The sequence below is a fragment of the Rattus norvegicus genome, chromosome 7 (assembly GCF_021556685.1).
Source record: "Rattus norvegicus strain SHRSP/BbbUtx chromosome 7, alternate assembly SHRSP_T2T, whole genome shotgun sequence".
NCBI lineage: Eukaryota > Metazoa > Chordata > Mammalia > Rodentia > Muridae > Rattus > Rattus norvegicus.
Window position 1 is genome coordinate 35,427,694 of NC_141540.1, and position 24,999 is coordinate 35,452,692.

Sequence of the window (24,999 nt, forward strand, 5' to 3'; positions counted from 1 at the left end):
TGTTCAACATCTTTAGTCATAAGGGAAATGCAAATCAAAACAACCCTGAGATTTCACCTCACACCAGTGAGAATGGCTAAGATCAAAAACTCAGGTGACAACAAATGGTGGTGAGGATGCGGAGAAAGAGGAACACTCCTCCATTGTTGGTGGGATTGCAGACTGGTACAACCATTCTGGAAATCAGTCTGGAGGTTTCTCAGAAAATTGGACATTGAACTACCTGAGGACCCAGCTATACCTCTCTTGGGCATATACCCAAAAGATGCCCCAACATATAAAAAAGACACGTGCTCCACTATGTTCAGCGCAGCCTTATTTATAATAGCCAGAAGCTGGAAAGAACCCAGATGCCGTTCAACAGAGGAATGGATACAGAAAATGTGGTACATCTACACAATGGAATATTACTCAGCTATCAAAAACAACGACTTCATGAAATTCGTAGGCAAATGGTTGGAACTGGAAAATATCATCCTGAGTGAGCTAACCCAATCACAGGAAAACACACATGGTATGCACTCATTGATAAGTGGCTATTAGCCCAAATGCTTGAATTACCCTAGATGCATAGAACACATGAAACTCAAGACGGATGATCAAAATGTGAATGCTTCACTCCTTCTTTAAAAGGGAGAACAAGAATACCCTTGGAAGGGAATAGAGAGGCAAAGATTAAAACAGACACAGAAGGAACACCCATTCAGAGCCTGCCCCACATGTGGCCCATACACATACAGCCGTCCAATTAGGCAAGATGGATGAAGCACAGAATTGCAGGCCGACAGGAGACTGATGTAGATCTTTCCTGAGAGACACAGCCAGAATACAGCAAATACATAGGCGAATGCCAGCAGCGAACCACTGAAATGAGAACGGGACCCCTGTTGAAGGAATCAGAGAAAGAACTCGAAGAGCTTGAAGGAGCTTGAGACCCCTTATGAACAACAATGCCAAGCAACCAGAGCTTCCAGGGACTAAGCCACTACCTAAAGACTATACATGGACTGACCCTGGACTCTGACCTCATAGGTAGCATTTAATATCCTAGTAAGAGCACCAGTGGAAGGGGAAGCCCTTGGTCCTGCTAAGACTGAATCCCCAGTGAACGTGATTGTTGGGGGGAGGGCGGCAATGAGGGGAGGATGGGGAGGGGAACACCCATATAGAAGGGGAGGGGGAGGGATTAGGGGGATGTTTGCCCGGAAACCGGGAAAGGGAATTACACTCGAAATGTAAATAAGAAACACTCAATTTCATTAAAAAAAAAAAAGAGAGAGAAAGAAATGACTCGAGTGAGATGTGTGGTATAGATGTGTGCTATAGGTTGTAGAGAACAGAAGACCGTGTCTTTCAAAGTGTTTCCTCAAAACATAAAGTCCATGAAGCTAAGGCATTCACGTTATCGCACATTATCGTATCTGCAGAACAGTATGAAAGTGTTCACGTGCAGTTCCGGCCGAGGTGCTTCTATGACAGAAATGTCCCCCTTTCAGTGCCGTCCAATATGGAATCTACTGTCTACTCTCACACCTGAAGTGTGTCTAATGCAATAGAAGGTATGCAATTTTCGTAACCAAGATGGTCACGTGACTAGTCGTTATGGATGCTCCATGAGTCAAACCACGGGTTTATTTGGGAGGGTGACCTCTCTGATTACTGCTAAGAAGTTAAGGATTGGGCACAGACGTAAGAACGCTCTGGGTACATCTGAAAGTCTTCGTCGGTTTTGGAGATGAGGTTGGCACAACCTACAGAGGAAGGGACTTCTGGGGGAGAATTCAGTGTCATTGTCCCAACACCTGGCTAATGGCAGTGGGAGCAAAGGCTTTGGCCACTCAGAAGAATGCCAACACCTGTTTGAGGATGGGGCCACCACAGGGCCATCTGTGCCTGGATATTACTGATGTGAGGTGATAGAATGCTTATTTTCGGACAGGGTTTCCAGAGCTTGTGGAAGGTTTAGCGGTAGGAGGAGCTAAGGGCCCGGGCCCTTTCTGGTCACTGGCAGGCTGCGCAGCCCCTTTCTTTTGGAGGATTAAAATCTTGTTCTTGCTCTAGAACACTTTGCTGGGGTCCGGTTTGTTCACAAAGGTATCGAGCTCTTCTGTGAGCAGGCTTGTGTTGTAGGTGGCCTGTGAGCTAATGCCATAACTGGTAAAGGCATATCGCCACTGGGGCAGGCCCGGGCCGGTGATGAGCAGGCGGTAAAGGTATCTGTGAGAAAATGCCAGTATAATGCTCTTTCCAGGAACCATATCTCAGTGTCATGAGCTAATCCAGGTTTCCCATTTTTCTAGATGAGGCAAACTTTCCCATCCGCATTGCATAAATCCAGCTCAAATATCGCACTGCGACTGTCAAAGTGAGGCTTCTCTAGCTGGAGGTCCTCGTTGCCTTCGTGAGTATTGTCGTAGTCTAGGTCTGCCAGAGTTGGTGCGTTAGGAAGAGAGTACACGGAAGACTGAGTCAAGCATTGAAATGCCCTTAGTCGCCATGCTCCCCAGTGGAATGAATAATGTGGTCCTCTAACCTCACACTCCGGGTCATGTGGAAACCATTGGTCCTCAAGCAGAAGTTTCTCACATCCTGTTCCCGTGAAGAAATCACGTGACGTTCGGTAGGCAGCTTTCCTATTATGCTCAGCTCTGTCACTCCTGGGGAAGATTCCAGGATGTGAGTTACACCTAGGGTCAACTTCTCAAGGTGCGGTTTGCTGTGGAGGCCGTGCTTCCTCTCTCTATGGCAAGCGGGCACACATGCGCTGGGGGCGGGGGCAGCAGTGGCAGCCCTTCTTATTTTTTTTTTTGATGTTTTTGTTTATAGAGCCATTTGCTTTCTTATGAATATATATATATATATATATATATTTTTTTTTTTTTTTTAAGAAACATCCGGGTAAATGGGATAGTCATGTTGCAGCGCACCTCTTTAGGAGGCAGAGGACTGAAAGTTGGAGATCAGACAGGACCAGTTAGTGAATTCAAGGCCAGTCTGACCCAAACCCTAAGATCCTGTCTCTAGACACCAAGGTCTGAGGGTTTGGCTCAGTGTTAAGAGTGCTTCATGGGGCTTGGGGATTTAGCTCAGCGGTAGAGTGCTTGCCTATCGAGCGCAAGGCCCTGGGTTCGGTCCCCAGCTCTGAAAAAAAGAAAAAAAAAAAGAGTGCTTCATGTGCAAGGCCATGATCTTATATGTAACATTGGGAGGAAAAAACATTTTTTTTTTTTGCAAGATGAAAGTAAATAATAAAAGAGAAAAAGTATTATATTATATAATGATATATTATGTCACTTATACTTTTACCACTTTGAAATAAAGTTTACCTCTTATTATTGCCTTCTAAGCTTTTCTGTTCCTATTTCTATTTTTCTAACAAAGTTTATTCATTTAAAAAAATATCACCCGGAGTGAGGTAACCCAATCACAGAAAAACACACATGGTATGCACTCATTGATAAGTGGCTATTAGCCCAAATGCTTGAATTACCCTAGATGCATAGAAGACATGAAACTCAAGAAGGATGACCAAAATGCGAATGCTTCACTCCTTAAAAGGGGGAACAAGAATACCCTTGGCAGGGAATAGGGAGGCAAAGTTTAGAACAGAGGCTGAAGGAACACCCATTCAGAACCTGCCCCACATGTGGCCCATACATATACAGCCACCAAACTAGATAAGATGGATGAAGCAAAGAAGTGCAGGCTGACAGGAACCGGATGTAGATCTCTCCTGAGAGACACAGCCAGAATACAGTAAATACATAGGCCAATGCCAGCAGCAAACCTCTGAACTGAGAACGGGACCCCTGTTGAAGGAATCAGAGAAAGGACTGAAAGAACTGAAGGGGCTTGAGACCCCATATGAACAACAATGCCAACCAACCAACCAGAGCTTCCAGGGACTAAGCCACTACCTAAAGACTATACATGGACTGACCCTGGACTCTGACCTCATAGATAGCAATGAATATCCTAGTAAGAGCACCAGTGGAAGGGGAAGCCCTGGGTCCTGCTAAGACTGAACCCCCAGTGAATGGGATTTTTGGGGGGAGGGTGGTAATGGGGGGAGGGTGGGGAGGGGAACATCCATATAGAAGGGGAGGGGGAGGGGTTAGGGGGATATTGGCCTGGAAACCTGGAAAGATAATAACATTTGAAATGTAAATAAGAAATACCCAATTTAATAAAGATGGAAAAATTTCATACATTTTTAATTCAAATATAATTCCATTACTTTATCCCTTGTCTTTCCTACCTCCAGCCCTCACGAGACCTTTTTAACTTCTTCTGCGTTCTCCCTCACTCTCTAATTGGTAGCCCCTTCTCTCCCAGTTGTTATTGTTGAATGTATGTATTTCTATGCACACATATGGGACCATAATATATAATTCATAGCCTGCTCTTTTGAGGAACACTGTACACAGTGACCATGCTTTCCCGTCTGTTGCATATCTTACCAACATTTCAGAGTGTTCCCCTTACGATCCATTGTGAGCCATTATGCTATTAAAGTCAACAATCACCTTCAGTGGCTCCTTTAGCCTAGACTCATGGTTTCCAGAGTTTGAAATCCTAGCCCTTGGTCATCTGGCATTTTAAAACACATAGCTGCCTGGCTCCCATAGTCAGACACCATTATGTGCTTTTGTTCACTGTAAGCTAGGCCTAGGAGGGTTACAACGATCGATCGCCAGGTGATTCTAATCTGCAATGAGCTTGCGAATTACCAGCCCAGGGCAGACGCCTGCAAACTTTAGTTTGTTGGTTCCAGTCCAGCCTGCTGTCCATTTGTTTTTTGTTTTTATTTAATGACTCCATGTCATAAAAGTGTGTTTTAGATTTTTTAAGCGTTAAAAAAATCTTATTACATGAAAATTACACGAAAATTACAATTTAAGTGCCTCCCAAAAACGTATTATTGGCACAATAGCCACACCCATTCATTTATACATTGTCTGTGAGGGTTGTTTTTGTGCTACAATGGCAGAATGCAAGTACTGTAGACGGAGAACATATGGCTGGCACTGCCTAAAAGATTTACTGTCTTGTCCTTTGCAGATAGCAATTGCTGACCCCCAGCCTAGAGCATTATTGTGACATCACACAGCTCCTCTCTCTTTGTAACTTCCTCCTTGTTTTTTTTTTTTGTTTTTTTTTTTTTGTTTTTTTTGGTTTTTCTGTTTCATCTGGAACTTTCCAAAGCCAGGAGATGTCATTGCATGCAGGGTTTCTTTTGTCTGAAATGGCCATTCTTTCCCCCAAAACTCTACCAACTCCGTCTTTAAGGACGTCCTCTTCCTGCTTCTGGCTGTCCATTCCCAAGGGTCTGCCTGTGTCTGCTACAGTCTGAGTGCGGCTCTCCTCACAGGATGTAGTGACATTTAGTCTCTTCAATGTCTCTGGAGGGCAGGGTCTGTGAACTGGTGTATTCCCAGCCCCTAGCCCAGGGGCTACAAGAGTCATACATATTTATCCAATGTCCAAAGAAGTGAACCACCTGCTCGAGACGGCTGCAGTAGCTGTTGGGAGATTGGAACCATCATGGAGATGTGTCTAATCCCGTGTAAAAGAGTTTAAATAGAAGAACATGTAGAATCAGAGCTCGAATAGGATGGAAACTGAAAAACCAAACACAATGCTGTGTGCACTCCATGGTTAGAAGTATATAAGCGCACTTTAATTATTTGATAGTAATGGTGGTCACTACTATTTTAGTAAAGCGCCCACTACCTAACACAGTGGAGAGGCATTGCAAACAGACTCGGTTGTGTGGGACGACTCCTAGAATGGGCCGTCTTAGAAGGTCTACTTTGCACCAGTTGAGCTTGGCAAAAAAAGAAAAAAAATCAACAACTGGATGCACACTTCAGAGAACGTTTAGATTGGGGGGGCAGTTGGCTTGGGAGCTAAGTCTTTGGGGAAGTGATAATGAAGACTTGAAGCTTTCTGTTTGGGCTCAGTGTCTTGAGGGGCTTCTTCTTTTTTTTTTTTTTTTTAAAGATTTATTTATTTTATATATGTAAGTACACTGTCGCTGTCTTCAGACACACCAGAAGAGGGCATCAGATCCCATTACAGATGGTTGTGAGCCACCATGTGGTTGCTGGGATTTGAACTCAGGACCTCTGGAAGAGCAGTCAGTGCTCTTAACCACTGACCCATCTCTCCAGCCCTTGAGGTACTTCTGATACAAGACAATTTACAGGAAAGCACCAGGTGCTCTCAGGAGAAGTGTCTCTTAAGAGAGGAGCCCTGGACTGCTGGCCAGGGCTTATCACCATGCTCTGAGCTGTTGGAGAGGGACACAATTTGTGGTTGATGCTGGGTCACAGTGTTCAAGCATTTATTTCTGCTTCACCGGCCTCTGTCTTCTTGTTTTTGTTTTGTTTTGTTTTAAACCTTTCCAAGGCAAATAACCAGGTTGACTTTGGTCTGAAAATCCACACTCACGGTTCTGGCTTATGATGGTGGGAAAGATAGACAGTCAGGAGGCATAGGGTGGGAGGTGTGTGGGGCTGGAGTTTCCTTGGATGTTACCATGAGCCAGGCCTTATGCTACTCCAAGTTGTATGTCTGGGCCTAAGAGCAGAACGGTGCTTGACAAAAATATCCAGAAATGAAAGAAGATAGGCAGGGCAGCACATGGCAGGGCAGCACATGGCAGGGCAGCACATGGCAGGGTGATCACAAGCTCAGGGTCGGCCTGGCTACATCCTGACTTTAAGATCAGTCGGGACTGTATGAGACCTTGTCTCTAAAACCACCGTCTGTGGAATTACTAAGAAAGACAGTGTGAGATTGGGCGGTGGTGGCACATACCTTTCATCCCAGCACTTGGGAGGGATGGGGAAAGAGAGTAGATTGGGTATCTTTTCTGGGAGTAAGTGATAAAATCAGAATATTACCTGTCTATATTTCAGGTACTCAAACTTCCATAGGATCCATATGGATTCTAAGAATCCATAACTTCCTCCTCCTCCTCCTTCTCCTCCCCTTCCTCCTCCTCCCCTTCCTCCTCCTCCCCTTCTTCCTCCTCCCCTTCCTCCTCCTCCCCTTCCTCCTTCTCCCCTTCCTCCTCTTCCCCTTCCTCCTCTTCCCCTTCCTCCTCTTCCTCCTCCTCTTCCCCTTCCTCCTCCTCTTCCCCTTCCTCCTCCTCCCCCTCCTCCTCCTTCTCCTCCCCTTCTTCCTCTTCCTTCTCCTCCCCTTCCTCCTCCTCCTCTTCTTCTTCCTCCTCTTCCTCCTCCTCCCCCTCCCCTTCCTCCTCCTCTCCTTCCTCCTCCTCCTCCTCCTCTTCTTCCTCCTCTTCCTCCTCCTCCCCCTCCCCTTCCTCCTCCTCCCCTTCCTCCTCCTCCTCCTCTTCTTCTTCTTCCTCCATGTGGAGAGGTTTAATGAGAGAAGAAGGGTAGAAGAGGAGAGGAATAGAGGCTGGCCATGAGCACATGGAGGGAAGGGGGTGAGGGGGATGGGGAGAGAAGGGGTAAAGGGGAAGAGGGCAAGAGAGGAGAGCAGAGGACAGAAGAGAGGACAAGAGAACAAGAGTGAATCCATAACTTCTTACATTGCTTTTCTTCTGGACTGTGTGGTTCATCTGAATGTTCTTAGGCTTTCATACTTTTCCAGGGCCACCCGTGCCCTCTACCTGTTAAATCACAGTTCCTGAGAGGGTCATTGAGGATTTAGACAACAAATCACAAATCAACCTGGCTACTCTTCTCTGGCTTGTTTTCGCTTCTTTCTTTAGACAAATGCCAATAGCTCTATGTGCCGCTCTGGTTTGAATGCCATCTGTCATATTTGGAACCTTGGTCCTTAGTGTGGCATGAGAGCTGGTGGACAGGTGCCCGGGGCATTTGTGGGGCCCTGGTGAGTTCTTACGAGAAGGTTGGTATAAAAAAGATAACTCGCTGGTTTCTGGTATTACCGTGTGATCTTCTAGAATGTATTCCAACGGTGATGCCACCTGTTATAGAGTTCTCACTAGCGCCTGAGCTGTGAGAATGATGGGCTAAATAAACCTCTTTTGTTTATAAGTTACCTGGCCTCAAGTGTTTTGTTTTAGGGGTGGAGAATGGACTGAGATGTGCCAATGGTTCATCATAGACATGTCAATGCTGTTTACCACATACTGCAGCATTTACATACATACAGTTCTGCCTTCTTTATCTGGTTTTGAAGACTCTATTCTACATCAGGTAGCTTTCTTTTGCTTCCTAGATGGTTATGGTTTGGTACAGTCAAGTAATTCTGGTCTCTTCTACGATTGTTTTATAGATTTTCCCCAGGTCTGACTTTGTTGTTTGCTTTCATGACAAATGCTTTCCCCCTGGGATGTTTTCTTACACATTCTTGCTAAATGTAGATGCAGTTGGCAAGTGTCAGCACAAGTCTGACAACAGATGAAACAGATTAGGGGGCTGTGTGGGCTGTGTGGGCTGTGTGGGCTGTGTGGGCTGTGTGGCTGTGTGGGCTGTGTGGGCTGTGTGGGCTGTGTGGGCTGTGTGGGCTGTGTGGGCTGTGTGGGCTGTGTGGGCTGTGTGGGCTGTGTGGTTTTCTTCCTGTCAGAGACCACTAACATTGCAAAATTTCCTGACAAGGGTAAGACTCTTTTCCGTGGCCCTATTATCATGTGCCCTCACCCCTACTCCAGAGTTCCTACCACATGGCCTAGGAAAATTTTGCCAAAATAGTCTAGACTTTGTGTCTTAGTTAGGGTTTTACTGCTGTGAACAGACACCACAACCAAGGCAACTCTTATATGGACAACATTTAATTGGGGCTGGCTTAAGGTTCAGAGGTTCAGTCCATTATCATCAAGGCAGGAGCATGGCTGCATCCAGGCAGGCATGGTGCAGGAGGAGCTGAGAGTTCTACATCTGCATTTGAAGGTCTCTAGGAGAAGACTGGCTTCCACACTGGACAGAACTTCAAAGCCCACCCCCAGTGTGACGCACTTCCTCCAACAAGGTCACGCCTCCAAAAAGTGCCTCTCCCTGTACCAAGCATATTCAAACCACCATACTCTCATGGGCAGGGTTTTTGGGATGGAATCCTGACAAAGCTCTGGCTATAAAGATGATATTTAGTCCTCAGGTAATGTGACATCTTGTTCCATTAAATTCAGAGCGTGAATTGTTCTGACTTTGCTGTTTGTGACAAGCATCAGCCACTTTGGCCTGCTCTGGTGAGAACCACATACCCATTTCTGCACTTCCTAGATGCCAGGAACATGGCTAAAAAACCCTCTACCTCAGTCAGCATAAGCACCCCCCTCCAGATCTTTATTCTTTTGAATTTGTAAATTGTAAATTTGTAAATTTGGAACTGTGAACCCTTTCTGGGTTTTCATTTTTGTGACAGAATGCTTGAGACTGAATAATTTACAGAGATGAGTTCATTTCGTAGTTCTGGATGATGGGAATATAAGGTTCTATGGTTACATCTGGTGAGAGCCTTGTGCCATGCCATTACATGGTGGAAATGTGGAAGGCAGGCAAATGAGCTCATTTGGAAGAGACAAAACACTTTGTGTCTTAGTTAGGGTTTCACTGCTAGGAGCAGTCATCATGATCTTACTCTACAGGGGCATTACTCTATAGAAACCTGTTGTCTTGGTAACTCATCTATTTCCCCAAGAGACTCACTTCTGAGATCCACCCGCTCCAACAAGGAAGCTACTGAGATCTTTTAATGACATCATCATCCCTTTAAGGACCCACCTGCCAAATGCTGCTACAAACACAATCAGATTTCACCATGACTTTGGACAGGACACACTACAGCATTGCCTGGAAAAGGGAATTTGAGGTGGGAGATAGATGATTCAGGACTTTAACCCAAGCCCAGTCTAATCCTTTAACTACAGGGGTCTTTGCATGTAGAGAACCCATCTCAACTGTTGTCAGGGCAAAGGGCACGCCTAGGGAAGAAGAAGCAGAGACACGTGGAAAAAAGACATTCTACCTCTGCTCCCTTGGACGTGAATGAAGAAGTACGCAGTCTGGAGGTAATAGAGTGAACTGCTGAGAGTTGTCTTCAGAGATAGACAGCAAGAAAACAAGGGCTTCTGGGTCCAGATGGTGGCTCAACCAGTAACATGCTTGCTGTGCAAGCTTGAGGGCTCAGGTTCAAGCCTCTGTACCTACAGAAAAAAACTGGATATGACAGTGTGCCAGGGAGATAGAAGCAGGATGAACCCTGAGGCTTGCTAGCCAGCTTGTCTCATCTAACCAGTGAGCTTCAGGTTCTAAGGAGAGACCTTGTGAGATGGCTCAGCGATGAGGGTGCTTGCTGCTCAGATGAACGACTGAGTGTGATTTCTGGCACTCAGAGTGGAAGGAGAGAACAGGGGATACCTGGCTTGCAAATTGTCCTCTGATTGCTATATGCATGCTGTAACACACACACACACACACACACACACACACAGACATACACACAGAGACACACACACAGAGACACACACACAGACACACGCACAGACACACACAGACACACACACAGACACACATGCACACATATATATATATATATACACACATATATATATATATACACATATACATATACATACATATACATACATATACACATACATACACATACATACACATACATATAAACACATACATATACATGTATGTATATATTTGTGTATGTATACATATAAACATATATGCGTCTATGTGTACACATATACATATGTATATATGCATGCATATGTATATGTGTATTTTCGTGTATATATACATATGGATGAGTGCATCTGGAAGTCAAAGGAAAACTTGTTTGGGGTCAGTTCTCTTCTACCATGTGGGTTCTAGGAGTTGAACTCAAGTTGTCATTCTTTTTTTTTTCATCATTATTAAATTGAGTATTTCTTATTTACATTTCAAATATTATTCCCTTTCCTGGTTTCCAGGCCAAGATCCCCCTATCAAGTTGTCATTCTTAAACTCAAAATACATGTCCTCTGTATGAACTCTCCCATCCTGTCCTCCAATCCCAGGACACTCCTCCCCCTGACTCTCAGTTCCAGCTTTCTGGTTATAGCCCTCACTATTTCTTATATATAGGTTACAGTTTGGGAGTGGGTTTTTTTTGTGTGTGTGTGTGAATTCTGCACCTTATTTAAACTTCCCTGCTTCTGCAGTCACAGTGTGGATTCAGGAAAACTCTTACATTTGTTGGACACATTCACCCAACCTTGTCCCTTGTTTTGCTCTTAGTTGAATACATGCATGCACGCACATTTCCAAATCCCTCACTAGCTACATGAGTTGTCTCTGGTACGATAAGGAAATCTGGTACTTGAGGAAATCCCCTGTCCTCTGTCTGTCTGTCTTCTGTACTGGACACACCTTATTTGTATATTAGATTCTGTCCTCTTTTGGTTCTGTTCCCTGTTTGAGATTTATTTCTGTCCATCTCTCATTCTGTCTTGTGATTAATTTCTGTCCATCTCTCATTCTGTCTTGTGCATATTGCCAGCAGGACAGCATGCTTCATGTCCGAACCTTCTGGAACAGAGATGGACACTTGAAAGACCAGAAAGGACCCTAGAGGCTAGCTGGTTAACTGCTCCTTCTCCCACATCTGATCTTGAACCCTCACTTCTCACAGGTTATCTGGGACATGCATGGGAGGGACCTATGGGTGACAGATCCATTGTGCTGGTGGCTTTTCCCAGTGTCAGGGATTTACTTTCAGGTCCTGGTGGCAGAATGACCTTGAACAGGGAGCCTGAAGCCTACCAGGAACTCAGTGAATGAATGAACAAACGAATGAATGAATGAATGAATGAACAAATGAACGAACGAATGAATGAATGAATAAATGAATGAATGAAATTATCAAGACCCAAACTGGCTTCCATAAAGCAGACTTTGGGATGATTCTGAGGAATTTAACCCCTTCCTCAGCAGTCGGGCTTTTAAGTACAGGAAGCTCTCCTCTCCTAATTAATTATTCCTTTCTCATTTGATATGGTTTTAGATCCTCAAAGGTTATTTCTACAAACCTATTGTAACTCTCCTTGGTTTCCTTAATTTCCCAGCCTCAGAATGTTCAGCTCTCTGGAGCACTCTCAGAGCATGTGGGTAGGCCAGAAGCATCCGTGTAACTATTGCACAAAGGACTGTGATTCAGACAGTTCCAAAGGTCTTATCCCAGCAACCCAGGAATTGCACTCAGCCAGCAGACACAGCTATGATGTTCCCACCATGAGAAGTTGGAAGACAGGCCTGTGGAGGACCCAAAGCACATGTGGAAGGTGTTTGGGTCTCAAATGTAGCTGGATATCCAGTGGGAATTTTTATGGTGCTTTGAAATTTTATGGGAAGTCTCAGAGCTGTGAACACAAAGTGCTAAGTATCTTCAGATTTCAGAATGTATTCATGGTGGATGCCAGCCAGAGGCAGGTTCTCTCAGGAACTGGGAAGCCTGGTGCAGGGATTGTCAACCCCTACCATGTACCTCTAACTTAAAGAGGGGAAAGGGTCAATAGAGAGCCATCTGGGGTAGTGGACAGTGTCCTGGCACATTCTTTTCTCTTGTAGGGAAATTGTGGGTACTAGGGATGTCCCAGAATTGGGGGAGAGCAGGCTGGGAATGTAGGCTGGGAGAGTTCATTCAGAGGACATGTGTTTTTAGTTTAGGGCCATAAATGAATAGAAACTATGGCTCGTTTCCTGTCTGGCGAGCTGGTCAGAACTCTAAATGGGGGGAGTTCAGTGTGGGTCAGTTCGTAGTAACAAGAGTTGTCTGTTTCCCAGGAGCTACAATGGAAAATAGCTAGCTCTGAGGCAGGAGGATTTCCTACAGGGTCAAGTGACCTCAGTGAAAAAGCCCTTACACACTGTTCTTCAAGTCAGGAGCTGAGAAGTTTATGACAAGCCTCTGGGGGAAGAGGGGAAGTGCATTAGCATTGGGGAAGGTCCTCCCACCAATGGTGAGCCTTTGAAAGCCTTTTAAAAGTATCTCATTAAGGCCAGGGAGATCACTCATGGTAAAGTGCTTACAGCCAGAGCATAAGGACTTGAACCCATGTAAGAAAACGTGGGTGTGGGAGTCAGTTCTCTCCTATCTGCAGATCCTACAGACAGGAGTAAAGTCATCAGGGTTTGGTGAAAAGTGCTTTTTATTTGCAGTCTTCTTCCTGCCCCCTCCGCCCCCCACCCCAGTTCTTCTTTGTATTATTTTTTGGGACAAGCTCTCAGTGTAGTCCAGGCTGACCCAGAACTTGCAATCCTCTTGCTTTAGCCTCCTCAGTGTTAGGGTTATAGATGAACACTATCATGCTTGGCTTTTTGTGTGATTGAGTTTTAAGATTGGACGGAACATTAAGAGTCTTGTGGATAAACTAGCCTATGGCAGGTAATTGGAGTTTGATCCTTGGTACCCAAATGAAGATGGAGGAGAGACACACAAAGTTGTCCTCTGACCTACACACACACACACACACACACACACACACACACCACACACACATACATACACACACCACACACACACACCACACACACACACACCACACACACATACCACACACACACACACACCACACACACACCACACACACACCACACACACACACACCACACACACACATACACACACACACCACACACACACCACACACACACACACACCACATACACACACACACACCACACACACACACACCACACACACACACCACACACACACACACACACACCACACACACACACACCACACACACACACCACACACACACACACACACACACACACACACACACACACCATGGCACCCATGTACATGTACACTCACACATAAAATAATCAATAAAATAAATATTTAAAAATCAATTATTTTGTATATTCTATCTCCTATGTCTACAGACAATGACCACAATAGTATTTGGTTCATTTATATAAAGGTTGGTAGTCCTTGGTTTGCATATGTTAATTAGTTATTTTCAGTGAACTTCTGTGGGTTGTCTAGGCTCTTGTGTGATTGATTGGGAGAGAAGCTTGGGATCTTTCTTAAAGAAAACTCCTTGGGTGGGAATGTAGATAGAACATGGATGTTTCAATACAAGTCTGGATTGGCAGGATTTCAACTAAAAATTATGCAAATAAATAGATAATGGTTAGGTATGGGATACATACCTATAATCCCAGGACTAGATTGCCTTGAGTCTGAGGCCAGCTGGGTTATACAGTGTGTACCAGCACATCCATAGATACACTGCAGGGTTCTGTTTAAAAGAAAGCACACATATGCACACAAATGACACCCACATATACAAATACTGACACACATAGATATAACACAAACATTCATATACATAGACATAGACACAGATACACATACACATACACACACTGATACAGACACAGACACAACATACACAATCACACACACACAGCACACACACACAATACACAGAATGTACTCACTCACACACTTAACACATATACACTCACACAGACACACACACAACACACACACACAGACTCACACACACACTCATTCATATAAACACAGACACAACATACATACACATACACGTGTACATCCACACACAGACACACTCATATACAGTCATAGCCACAACATACACAGTCACACACACAGACACACACACTCCATACAACATACACACAATACACAGAATATGTTCACTCACATACTCATATACATATATACACTTACACAGACACACACAACACACACACACACTCACAGACACAGACACACACACATAAATACACCACACTTACATACACACTCACTTGTATACACACATACAGACACAACATACATACACATACATGTGTACACCCACCCCCCCATAACTCCCCCACACCCACACACACCAAGAGAGCTTCCTCTATTGAGAAGTCCATGCAAGTGGGTTGTGAAATAAAATGCAGTATTTTTGTAATTCTCCATAACTGGCTAGTAAGAAACAACAGCAGTAACAAACATACCTGTCTGTGTACCATGGCTCAAATGCAGACGACACTTGGTCTTCTCTCTCCCCTGTGGATATTGCTTACTGAAGGGCTGGCATATGCTTCTCCGTATACTTTCCAGAGTGGTAATTCGGGCTGCAGGAAGGAATTGGACATGGTACGTGCTGTCTTGGAGCCAAACCGTAGCATGAGTCTAAGTTAGAGTGCATCACATCTGTTCAGAATCAGAGAACAGCAGTGAAGACGGGCTGGTGCAGGATGAAACTCTGCTGAGTCCTGGGAAACGAGCCAAGGAAACATCCCCACTGCGTTCTCTCCAGCAGAGACGTTCAGAGTGGTATTACATCAGTGCCTAAGTAGTGAGGAAAAGAAAAGCAGGGCCTGCATGTTAGGAACAGCATCGTACACACACAGATGTGCTCTTGATGGACAGACACCTTTACACAATGCAGTCAAGACCACCCATGACCACCATGCCTCAAAACAGAACCAGGAGCTGTTCCTTAACAAAGAACAAAAACATGGAATGAGCCTCAAGATGCTGGATGTGTGCGTCTCTCAGGACGAATGACAGCCACTTGTCTACACATGGTCACTCTGGGATTGCTCTAGTTTACTTTCCTAATCTATAAGACCTGTAGGCTCTCTAACTAGGAACGTGTCCTTGGTTTCTGTAGAGGCTGAGTCCAGGGAGTTTTATTGCTTCCTTGGGACAACCCTCAAATCACCCTATGCCAGCTCTTCAAGTAGCCACAGTCCCATAGTGCATTCTGTCTCTCTGTGATTAGTAATGTACCCGACACGTAACAGGTGTTCTTTGTGAGCAGTGGGAAGAGTGTAGGGCACTAAGTAGTTGGAAAATGCCAGTAAGGATACTCTTTCTTTAGGATAAATGTCAATAATGGAGACAAAGCGAGGTCTAGGGGGAAATGTATTGCTGAATAAGGAAAAAGAAATTCTACTCAGCCTTGGGTACTACCACTAGATTCATATGCTTATAATTTCTGTTTATGTATAATTTGTCTCAGAGTTACAGGGCAACTAAAATTAGAGAATTAAGATCCAAATTGGAAGGATTAAAAAGAGCCTCACTCTTCAGCTTTACCTGAATGGCAGTGTCCTATGCCACTCAGAAGCTTTTCAGTTTCATAAGGTACCATTTATTACTTCTTAGTTCCTAGTGCTGTGTTCTGTTCAGAAAGTTTTTTCTTGCTCCAATATGTTCATCATGTTTAGTATATTTGACCTTGTATTGATGTCTTTGATTCATCTGGACTTGAATTTTGTGCAGAGTGATAAATATGAGTCTTTTGCATTCTTTCACATGCAGACATCCTGTTTGACCTTTGCCTTCTTAACATGTCCCTAATGGGAACCCAACAAATATTATATTTTATGGTACATTTAAGTGTATTCCTCTGTAATTAATAATTCAGTGTAAACTGGCAACTAGATCTAAGGTACATAACAGATTGAAAATAAAGTTGAATATAGTTTTGGTCAAGCTAAAAAAAAAAAAAAAAAAAAAGAGCCTCACTGACATTTAGGGAACGGAAGACACAACATTGAAGGAATGTAAGGTTTTTTATCAAGGCTGGAAAAAGATGTGTGTGTGTGTGTGTGTGTGTGTGTGTGTGTGTGTGTGTGTGTGTGGTGTGTCCTGATTGGTAAATTGCTTTCTGTGTAAGCATGAGTAGCTGAGATGGGATCCCACACAGGCAGGGCACACGCACACCTACAGTTCAGTAGATGGGCAGGTGCACAGCACTGGAAAGTAGACAGGACAATGTTGGGGTTCATTGGCCAAGCTGCATATGGTCAGTTTCAGGTTTAGTGAGAGAACTGGTCTCCGATGATGAGGCTAATGGTAAGAAAGTACAAGGCTGGACAGATGGGTCAGCAGATAAAGATTCTTGCTGCCAGGACCGATGAGTTTGAAGGAACGAACTGATTCTCGCAAGTTGTTCTCTGATCTCTACACACATAGCACAGCACTGCTTCACCCCGCACAGTGCTTACCCTTAATATAAATGAATACATATAATGAAATTAAAACAGAAGGGTAGAGAATGATAGAAGAAGACAGCCAGCCTCTACCTCGGGTCTACCCTTGGGTGAGTGTGTGGGTGCGTGTGCCCACGTGTGCATGTGCTCTTGTGTGTGAGTGTGAGTGTGTGTGTGAGCGCGCGCACGTGTGTGCACATTAATATATAAGAAAAAATGAAAAGGATGAGTAAGCTCATCGTAGACATGACATAATTTACTAGAAGAACTGTTTGTAACAGAGAAGCAGTCCTGTTGTAGTGGAAAAAGTGTGGGCAACTCTGGACCGGCTTGTTCAATGAGGATTCTCGCCATCTAGTAGCGCGCAGAGGCTCCAAGAAGATAAGCCGATTCTCCTACAACTGTTCCCAGCTCTGAACGCAGTTTAGATTCTGCCGAGGTAGTGCATTCGAGTGAGATTAGCCTTAGAACCGAGTCACCTGGGTCGCGAGCCATCTCTTTTTCTGCTGTCATTGCAGAAAGCAGCAAAGGCAAATTGGGAGGGGACTTCCTCACTGAATAGTCAGCTTCCTGATGGCATGCCTGGCTAGGCAGTTAACCTCTGATTCTGTGGAGGCAGAAACGGTGGCTTCACCAACTGCTTGGTTCTTGCCTGAGCCCTGGGTGTTTGTTTACAGGAGCTCAGACTCCGGCGGTCCTGTGGAAGCTGGATGCAGCACACAAATGGATTTAAACATTTCCAGTAGCTTCAGCAAAAGGAGAGCAAGACACACCACACTTTTATTTCAATTAAAAAAAAATGAATTAGTTAATTTTTGGTTTCTTGAGACAGGGTTTCTCTGTGTAGCTCTGGCTGTCCTGAAACTCACTTTGTAGACCGGGGTTGAACTCAGGGTCTGCCTGCCTCTACTCCCAACCCCCTTCCAGTGCTGGGATTAAAGGTGTGAGCTACCACCACTCAGGTATAGTGGGGGGGGGGGGGCTGTGGGCTTTTCGTGGACTCGAGCGGAGAGGCATGGCTTTTCCAGCATTCAGCCTCACAGAAGCAGTCAGTTCCCAGTAGCTGCTCTTTCCAGCCCAGTTTTCTGAACTGGGGAGCCCCACTTTATTTTCCTAGTCTCAACCCACAAGCCTGATCCCCTGTGGGTATTGCTCTTCTTGTTGCTATGGAGACAGCGCTTGCTATGGCCCTGATGCTTGTTTATCCCCAGGATTTATTCTGCTCTGTAGTTGTGTCCAACCTCATTAGCCAGTGTTTATGTTACTTGTTAGTGATGCCCACATCAGCCCTGCCTATTAGCATACCGGAAGTTACCTTCTTGCCGCCTCAAGCTGCTTCTGACCTGAAGCCCAGTAGGTTGGTTGTTTCAATCCCATTTACTCTTCTGCATTTTATTTCCAGTTGAGGCATTTTGCCCTTCTGTAATTTTTCTTTCTTTCATGGAGCCTCAAACGAGGTACTTAAACTGACATCCTGACAAGGGACCGAACCCAGGGCCTTGCGCTTCCTAGGTAAGCGATCTACCACTGAGCTAAATCCCCAGCCCCGACAAGAAGGTTCTTAAAGATAGGGATCCAGGTGACTGAGAGGAACATCGGATAAAAAGTTCAAGACTGAGAAATTAGGATTGAACCCTGGGTTTGGTGCTTGGCACTGCATAGATTCCGGTGCGATGATGCCTCATCGTAATCCCAGCACCTCTCCTAGAGTCAGAGAGGAGAAGATGAAAAGTTCCTCTGTTGCATGCTGAGCTTGAGGCCAGCCATGGCTACTTTAGACCCTGTCTCAAACAAAACTATGCCACACCACAGCACAGCATACCGCACCAGCGACTGGGAACATTACAATATTAAAGGAAGGGAATGTTGAAACATTAAATAAAGTTTAAGTGGCTATAAAAGGTTACAAATATGAACAGGTATTAATGATAAATCTCATAAGTTGTAAGTTTATGTTAAGATAATTTTTATGATAATCAAATATTATTAAAATGTGCAGTATAATAATATCATTTATATTAAGATATTTTTATGATAATAGAATGTTATTAAAATATGTGGTATAATAACAAACATAAGATCGTTTTGCAGGTAAAGGTAAATAAATGCCACAAAATATAAATACTTACTATAATAGCATTCATGAACTTACAAATGAGGGAAAAGTTTTAAATATTTTAAATATCTCCTATCTATCTATCTATCTATCTATCTTTCTATCTATCTATCTATCTATCTATCTATCTATCTATCTATCTATCTATCTTTCTATCTATCTATCTATCTATCTATCTATCTATCTATCTATCTATCTATCTGTATTTTTGAGAGAGGAGAATTTTTTTTAAAAGAAGAAAACATTTAAACAATGTATTGTTTAAAGTAGAAAATTAAAAGTATAGACCACGTGGAGAATATGGAAAATGGAAAACTGGGAAGGCTGAGGCTAAAGTTGTTTTCAGCGGCACAGTGGAAACCTCAGGGGACACCATTGCTCATTACTCACTAAGAAAACATTCAGCCTAAGAAAAACACAAGAGTTGGCCAGAGTAGTACGAACAAAGTAATAACAAATCCCTTTGAATTAAGATAAAAACTTGGGACAGGGGAGATGGTTCAGTGGCTAACAGCACTGGCTGTTCTTCCAGAGGACCTGGGTTCAATTCTCGGCACCTATATATATTCTAACAACCATCTGTAGCTACAGTTCCAAAGGATTTGACACCCTTTTCTGGACTCCATTAGTACTGAGCATACGTGTGGTATACATTCATGACTTGCAGGCAAAATTTCTCTGCAAACAAACTAAATAATTTTTTTTATTAAAAAAGGAAAGAAAAATTAGAAGCACTATAGGTATACAGTTCAGTGATGGCTCACCAAAAATAAAACAAACAAATAAAAACAAACAAAAAACCCTCCCAATCTTTTTCTCCCCTTTTAGGGGAGTCTTTAGGAAATTAAAAAAAAAAAGAGAGAGAGAGAGAACAAAAATAATTGTAATTACAGACACAGAAAATATCAAACTTTTCTAATGAAGTTCTTTTCTGTGGGAGGAATTACTGGTTTATGAGGCGGGATGATTGGAAGTCTGGGATTTGTTAAAGATTACAGTGTTCTGGTTTAAAAGGGAGATTGGGGAATAGGTGAAAAATATTGACAAAAATGTTGATTATTGCTGAAGCTGGGTAATGCGTTCTTGGGGATCCAGTATGCTGCATGTCTGTCCTTATGTGTCTTTAAACCCTTCCATAATTAAAAGTTGAAACGTTTAGAAGAGGATGCCATGCTTAGCTCTGTGCTAGAACACCTGAAAATCCCCCTTGTGAGGTGGATGGTTTTCTGAAAAGACTCAGTACTAAATCTGATTCGAGATGGGGACAATCTGGGGGGCTGGTGCTTTCTGGGTTCAGAGCGCTCGTATTCTTGTGGGTCCTCTTAACTCCAACATAACTCAAACACGAGCTCAATGCAGATGACACAAAATTTATTGTAATCAAGTCACTGCTGATTAATCAGAGCTGCGAAGCAGACCCCGAGGGACGCCTGCACAGCATACTGAAAGGATGAAACCAAAGCAGGGTGGGCTGGAACATTGTCTAGTCACAGTTTGATGTAAGGGGTTTGAGCAAAGGAGTTTCCATCAACTGGGATAGGAGTAGGTTCCCCGGGCTTGGGAGCATGAACTTAGTTTGACCGTGCCAGCAAGATGGAGACGCTGTCCTTGAGATGTTTGGACGTAGACAACTGTTTCCTCACAAGAGAAGCTGGGCAGCTCTTGGGGAAATTCCCCAGCTCCTCTAGGGCCTGGGTCCTTGAATTTAGTTTCTCCCTGTGAGAGTCTGAAAAAAAAAAAGTGGTGGCATTTAGAATAAGCTTCTGTTGCTGTTCCCCACAGTTGTTTTCCAGAAGATCCAAGTTCAGTACCCAGCACCCAGGCCGAGTGTTTCATTCACATCTGTGACTCTGACTCCAGGGAGCTCCAATGCCTCTGGCCTCACTGCACTCACGTGTACCTAGCCCCACCCTACCCAAAGGCATACGTGTAATGAAATAGAAAAATGCAGACTGGAAAGGTAGCTTAGTACTTGAGATCACTGGCTGCTCTCCCAGAGGACCTGAACTCGGTTTCCATTATCCACACGGTGGCTTGCATCAGTCACTAACTTCAGTCCCAGGGGATATATCACCCTCTTTTGGTCTCTGTGGCCACTGCCTAGACAGACATACATGTAGGTAAAATACCCATACACATAAAATAAATGTAAGGGAGAAATATATATATAGAGAACGTGAACAAAAATCTGAGAGGATTCAGAGGGTAAAGCACATTTCCTGTAAGCCTGATAATGTGGGTTAAATTCTTGAATCCACACAGTGGAAGGAGAGAACTGACTGCTGTGAGTTCTCTAATGTCCACGTGGTGCACATGTACTACACAAATCAATCAATCAATCAATCAATCAATCAATCAATCAAAAAAAGAAGTGAGGGCATAGGGACCTAGGAGCAGTAGGGGCAGGACCTTTCCAGTTGCTGCCTTCACTGAGAGCTGAAAGCCAGCTGCCAGGAGTGACTACATGCCAGAGAGCAGAGGTAAGGCCAACTTTTCTGCTCCAAGTGACCTGCCTGGTGGACTCAGGACACACAAAGGCAGAAGTCCTCTGGGACCAGGCACTTCCAGTTTCTGGCTGTGGCCCGAACTTCTCTGATCCTGGCCCACAGCTCCCTGCTCCCAGATCCCATGGGAGAGAAAGCTGAACACCCAGGAGTGTGGGCAATCCTGAGACTGCAGGGCAGGACAGACTGCCACTTCTGTCCACATTTGCCCACATCCCTGGCCCAAGAGGAAACTGCATAGTGCCTCTGGACACAGGAATATTGGAGCAGTCAGCTGCAGGAGCCCCTCGGTCCAGATCTGCGCCTGGACCTGAACTGAATCAGTCAAACAGCTCCCAGTACCCAAATCCCCTTTGGGGTGGGGAGTGAGCTAGACCCTCAGAGGTGCAGACACTCCCGAGAACTCAGAGGAGACTACTCTCTGCCCACATCCCCAACCAAGAGGAAAACGCCCAGTGCCATCTGTACCCCCTGCACACAGGGACCTAGGAGCAATAGGGGCAGGCCCCTTCTGATTGCTGCCCTCGCAGAGAGCTGAAAGCCAGCTGCCCGGAGCAACTACATGCCTGAGAGCAGAACACTCTATTCCCATAACTGGCTGAAAGAAAACAGGAAAACAGGTCTACAGGAGTGCTGACAAACAGGCCCACAGGAAGGTCAAGCCACCATCAGAAACAGCAAGACAAGCTACCACCAGAGACAACCTGATGGTGAGAAGCAAGCACAGGAACCCAAGCAGCAGAAACCAAGTCTACTTGACATCATCAGAGTCCAGTTCTTCCACCAAAGCAAACACTGAATATCCAAGCACACTGGAAAAGCAAGATTTAGATTTAAAATCACATTTTATTATGATGATAGAGGACTTTAAGAAGGTCTCCCTTAAGGAAATACAGGACAACACAAGTAAACAAGTAGAAGTCTTTAAAGAGGAAACACAAAAATCCCTTAAAGAACTACGGGAAAACACAACCAAACAGGAGAAGGAAATGAACAAAACCATCCAGGAGTTAAAAATGGAAATAGAAACAATAAAGAAAGCACAAAGGGAGACAACCCTGGAGATAGAAAACCTAGAGAAGAGATCAGGAGTCATAGATGCGAGCATCACCAAAGAATACAAGAGATAGAAGAGAGAATCTCAGGGGTAGAAGATACCATAGAAAACATCGACACAACCATCAAAGATAATGTAAAACGGAAAAAGCTCCTAGCCCATAACATACAAGAAATCTAGGACACAGTGAAAAGATCAAGCCTAAGGATAATAGGTATAGAAGAGAGTGAAGACTCCCAACTTAAAGGGCCAGTAAATATCTTCAATAAAATCATAGAAGGAAACTTCCCTAACCTAAAGAAAGAGATGCCCATAAACATACAAGAAGCCTACAGAACTCCAAATAGATTGGACCAGAAAAGAAATTCCTCCTGTCACATAATAGTCAAAACACCAAATGCACAAAACAAAGAAAAAATATTAAAAGCAGTAATGGAAAAAGGTCAAGTAAAGGCAGACCTATCAGAATTATACCAGACTTCTCAACAGAGACTATGAAAGCCAGAAGATCCTGGACAGATGTCATACAGACCCTAAGAGAACACAAATGCCAACCCAGGATACTATATCCAGCAAAACTAACAATTAACATTGAGGGAGAAACCAAGATATTCCATGACAAAACCAAATTTACACAATATCTTTCTACAAATCTAGCCCCACAGAGGATAATAAATGGCAAAGCCCAACACAAGGAGGGAAACTACACCCTAGAAAAAATAAGAAAGTAATCTCCTTGCAACAAAACCAAAAGAAGAGAAGCACACAAACATAATCCCACCTCTAAATATAAAAATAACAGGAAGCAACAATCACTATTCCTTAATATCTCTCAACATCAGTGGACTCAATTCCCCAATAAAAAGACACAGATTAACAGACTGGATATGTAAAGAGGACCCATCATTTTGCTGCCTACAGGAAACACACCTCAGAGACAAAGACAGACACTACTTCAGAGTAAAAGGCTGGAAAACCACTTTCCAATCAAATGGTTCAAAGAAGCAAGCTGGAGTAGCCATTATAATATCGAATAAAATCGACTTTTGTTGGTAGCAGTCTCCAGATGTTGGAAGTAGCTTTCATGTTAGATTTAAAAACAGTTGTATTTTAGCCTTATTTTAGATCAAAGCAGCCATACCTAAGCCTGCACCTGCAGTTCTGCTTGAATTCAATCGATAGAATAAATCTGGTTGTCAGGTTGTTTAGCACCGGTGGTCAGGTCGCTTGGCACTGGTGGTCAGGTCACTAAGCAGTCCACCCTACTGTTCCCCCCGCTGACTGATTTATCCAGCCAATATTCTGGTCATCAAGTCAGGCCCATTCTTTTGTGGTTACCTAACCCCTCCCCACATCTTGCTTTTACCAGTATATCTTCTGCCTGAGAAAAATTAGAAATTATCAGCTTGATTAGACTTCTTGACTTGCTGTCTGTTCTTTGTGTCTCTTGTCCCCCGTTCTTTCCTAGGTGGACCCCAGGCCCTGGTCGACTGCCCTGCGGGTTGCAGCAACTGGCACCTGAACAGGGATCCTCTGGGGGTCACAGAGGAGAGAAGCCACTCACCAGTAGAGGACAGACCTGTCTGCCCATCTCAGAAGTACCAGAGAGTGTCTTCGGATCGTGAGGGTGCCACAGTACACCCGCTGTGAGTCAGTCTGGGAGGAGTTCATAGCGCAGCACAGATCTTAAGGTAAGTTTAAGGGACGGGACAAGCATTTTCAAAGCAGTCACTGTTTGTGACAGGCCTCAAGGAGTCACTCAAGGTGTGAGGGATTAGGGTTAAAAAGAAGGATCTAAAGAAATTTTTGGACTTTGTGGGAGATATATGCCCATGGTTTCCCCAGGAAGGAACAATTGATCAGAAAAGGTGGCTCAGGCTTGGAGATTGTTTTAAAGACCATTATTAAGTTCTCAGTCCTGAGAAAATTCCAGTCACTGCCTTCAGTTATTGGTCTCTTATTAATGACATCTTTAAAACATCCTCTGAGTGGCCGGACCTTCAGCATTTTGCCACAGAAGGAGAACGTTCACTGAGAGGAAGTTCATTAAGAGAGCTTGCCTCTCTCCCCTCAGCCGCTGACCCTATTTCGGGAGAGGAGTTGGTTTCTGGCGGTAAGTTACCTTCCCCGTTGGTCATTATTGATATGCAGAGTGCCATTGATCCTATCCCCACTAGACCTACCTCCACTGAAAAGACTATACCCAATGCCCCACCCAATACATCAGAATACCAACCCAATGAGCGCCTTTATCCTTCCCTTCAAAATTTAGGCAATGGTGGTGTTTTTCCTCCCAAGGAGGAGGCTAAATTAGAGGAGGCAGCTGCTTGTTTTGAGTCCAAAATGGCCACTATC

At 44.2% G+C, this 24,999-nt stretch overlaps 1 pseudogene; it reads right to left on the minus strand.

Moving 5' to 3' along the window:
• Window positions 1-1,925: 1,925 nt before the first annotated feature.
• Tpgs2-ps1 (tubulin polyglutamylase complex subunit 2, pseudogene 1) lies at window positions 1,926-4,502 on the minus strand (annotated as a pseudogene).
• Between the last annotated feature and the right edge of the window lie 20,497 nt (window positions 4,503-24,999).